The sequence below is a fragment of the Cnephaeus nilssonii genome, assembly GCF_951640355.1.
Source record: "Cnephaeus nilssonii genome assembly, chromosome: 14".
Classification (NCBI taxonomy): domain Eukaryota; kingdom Metazoa; phylum Chordata; class Mammalia; order Chiroptera; family Vespertilionidae; genus Cnephaeus; species Cnephaeus nilssonii.
This window is the reverse complement of record NC_137085.1, coordinates 74,902,881-74,906,595: the sequence shown is the minus strand read 5'-3', so window position 1 is coordinate 74,906,595 and position 3,715 is coordinate 74,902,881. Positions and strand designations below refer to the sequence as shown.

Below are 3,715 nucleotides of genomic sequence, written 5' to 3'. Positions count from 1 at the left end.
CTACCCAAAACCACACCCAGCACTCCACCCTGCTCCAGCCTGACGCTGTAACTAGAATTGTTTTTAAACAAGAAAATGAAACAGTTTTAGGATATTTTAGATTATGAAGATACAGAAACTAGCAACTTGAAACTTCACCTTGCAATTCATGATCCACTAGGACAGTGTGCGCATAAACCCAGGGCAGCGGATGCAGCGTGACCGGCCAGGACCTGGCCTCCTGCCACCCCGAGGTGCGGGCGGCTTCCGGGGGAGGTGGGCAGAAGCTACCCTGTGGACGCCAAAGGACCAACATGCTGTTGGCTAGTCAGCTGGGAGAATTAGGACTAAATTGAAAATACGATGCAATTTTGTTTTACTTTTTGTGATCTCGAAAAGCCAAACACCATGCTGGCTTCACTAAGAATTACGATGCCTAAGCGGCAGCGGTGAGGGGAGCCCTCCGTGGAGCTGAGTGAGCCCCCCGTGGAGCAGGCACAGCGAGCAGAACCTGGTGAATCATCAGTGCTGTCAGCAGCTCCGTAGCTTCGCTTTCTCAGGACAAAAACGTGCTCTCGGTACCCCCAGCCTCCATCCCCCAGGCGCGTGGAGAAACACGCAGTAGCCCCGCTGCGCTGGCCTTCACCACACCCCGGCAATCGTGCTGGTTATTTCTCTCAAGCTCACGTTGAACCCGAGTGAGATTCTGTGGCTTTAAATAAAGCAGCTGGCTCTGCTTAGAAAGAGTGTGGGACCAAGGCTACTATCCACACCAGAAATTTAGGATGGGATGTCCAGAAACTACAGTGAACTTTAACGCCTGTAAGCTGTACCCTCCTAGAAACATAACCTACTTTTATTTATTTATTTTCTCATTAAGCTTTGTTATTTTAATGGGTCTCAAAATTCTGTGGCAGATTTTTGGTCATGTTGTTTCCATTAAAAAGTACTGATTTTAAAAACTAATGACTTAAAAACTGCCACACACACAAAAGAACCAAATGGTCCACAAAACATTCTCCTTTCCTTCTGAATGTTTTACGAAGACGATGCACTGTAGCCATTAACCAGGCTTTTACTATTAAACTTAAGTGGCCAATTGAGACAAACAGTCCTGAGCCTGTTCTTCCACCACTGCGTAAGGCTGGGTGGCGGCAGGTATTGGGGTTAATACTCATTTAGCCTCTGAGCTTTCTGGGCAGGCTTGGTGACTGCCAGCTCCCGCTGCCTTCTTGCCCACTGCTTTGTTAACACCCTCAGCAACTGTCTGTTTCGTGTCACGAACAGCGAAACGGCCCAGAGGAGGGCAGTCAGAGAAGCTCTCAACACACAGGGCCTTGCCAGGAACCATATCAATGATTTCAAACACTTGGGGCCATCTTCCAGCTTTTCCCAGAACGACGATCGATCTTCTCCTTCAGCTCAGCAAATCTGCAAGCGATGGGAGCTGTATGCCAGTCCAGCACAGGTGCATATCCAGCACTGACATGGCCTGGGGCTTCAGGATAATCACCTGAGCCATGAAGCCAGCTGCTCCCATTGGTGGGTCATTTTTGCTGTCACCAGCCACATTGCCACGAACATCTTTGACAGACACGTTCTTGACGTTGAAGCCCACATTGTCCCCAGGAAGAGCTTCACTCAAAGCTTCATGGTGCATTTCAACAGACTTCACTTCAGTTGTAACGTTGACTGTAGCAAAGGTGACCACCATGCCAAGCTTGAGAACACCAGTCTCCACTCGCCCCACAGGGACAGTTCCAATACCACCAATTTTGTAGACATCCTGGAGGGGCAGATGCAGGGGCTTGTCAGTTGGACGGCTTGGTGGCAGGATGCAATCCAGAGCTTCAAGCAGCGTGGTTCCACTGGCATTGCCATCTTTACGGGTGACCTTCCATCCCCTGAACCAAGGCATATTAGCACTTGGCTCCAGCATGTTGTCACCATTCCAACCAGAAATTGGCACAAATGCTACTGTGTCTGGCTTGTAGCCAATTTTCTTCATGTAGGTGCTGACTTCTTTAACAATTTTCTTGTATCTTTTCTGGCTGTAGGGTGGCTCAGTGGAATCCATTTTGTTAACACCAACTATCAGCTGTCTCACACCCAGTGTGTAGGCCAGGAGGGCATGCTCACGGGTCTGCCCATTCTGGGAGATGCCTGCTTCAAATTCACCAGCATCAGCAGCCACAATCAGGACAGCAGTCAGCCGGAGAGGTGCTTGTAATCATGTGTTTGAAATCTCTGTGTCCTAGGGCATCGATGATGGTCACATAATACTTGCTGGTCTCAAATTTCCACAGGGAGATATCAGTGGTGACACCTCGCTCCCGTTCAGCTTTCAGTTTATCCAAGTCCCAGGCATACTTGAAGAAGCCCTTCCCCATCTCAGCAGCCTCCTTCTCAAATTTCTCGATGGTTCTTTTGTCGATGCCACCACATTTGTAGATCAGATAGCCAGTAGTAGTAGACTTGCCAGAATCTATGTGTCCAGTGACGACGATGTTGATGTGAGTCTTTTCCTTTCCCATCTTGGGTTTGAGTTAATGGTGGTTTTCACACCTGTGTTCTGGCTGCAAACCCGTTGCGAAAAGCCATAATCTACTTTTAAAACTTCTCCACAGAGGGACCAATTTCAAATTATCATGGGAGAGGGCAAAGAAGTGATTCAACAAAGTGCACCAAGGCCTACCAGGGGTGGAAAGCAGTGATCCCTACCCCCCACTGCACACACAGCTACAATTCATTGGGCATAACTGTCCTTTTTAAAATACAGCTTCCACCAGACGGTGTGGCTCAGTGGTTGAGCACTGATCTAATCACATGCCTGGGTTACAGGCTTGATCCCCAGTAGGGGTCATGCAGGAGGCAACCGATCAATGATTCTCTCTCATCATTGATGTCTCTCTCTCCCTCTCTGAAACCAAAAAAAATCTATATAATAAAGAGCCAAGGTTGTAACAACCGTTACAACCAAAGGCTCAACCAGAGTGGAAGTCAGTGCTGGGTTGGTGGCGTCCCAGCACTGACTGGGGCCACTGCCAGCCCCCCAACCCAGCAATGACTGCCTGGGGCAGTGGTCGGCAAACTGCGGCTCTCGAGACGCGGTTTGCCACTCTGTTGACTAATGAGTTTGCCGACCACTGGATAGGGGCTTAATCACAAGGAACAACAACAACCTGTAATTATTGGAATCGAGAGTCTAGGTCAGTGGTCGGCAAACTCATTAGTCAACAGAGCGGCAAACCGAGGCTCGTGAGCTGCATGTGGCTCTCGAGCTGCAGTTGCCGACCACTGGCCTAGGGGGCTGCGGATCAGGCCCGGAGAGAGGCCTGCAGAGAGAGAGGCAGGGTCTGATCCGTAGCCTCTGTGGCAGCCTTTGATCAGAACTTGCCTCTCTTTCTCTCCCGGCCTGGCCAACAGCCTCGCCTCTATTTCTCTCCAGGCCTCCACCAGGGCTGCTGATCAGCCCCGCCTTTCTGATCAGGCCCCATTGATAGGCCCAGAGTCGATGACTGGCATAGAAACTGACCAATCAGAACCAAATCTGGGTCAACTGTGAGGAGCAATGTCTGCCTAGGAGGCGGAGCTTTTGACGCTGACTGTCATAGAAATTGACCAATCAGAACCAAATTGGCTGGCAGAGGAGAGCAGTTAGGGGTGATCAGGCAGGCAGAGGCAGTTAGGGGCAATCAGGCCAGCAGGGGAGAACAGTTAGGGGAAAGATCAGGCT

General features: G+C 50.1%; 1 pseudogene across 1 annotated transcript; it reads right to left on the bottom strand.

Annotated features, from left to right (window-relative positions):
* Positions 1–878: 878 nt before the first annotated feature.
* Positions 879–2,847, bottom strand: LOC307111064 (elongation factor 1-alpha 1-like; annotated as a pseudogene). The gene has a single exon. The product of its transcript is annotated as an elongation factor 1-alpha 1-like (transcript).
* Between the last annotated feature and the right edge of the window lie 868 nt (positions 2,848–3,715).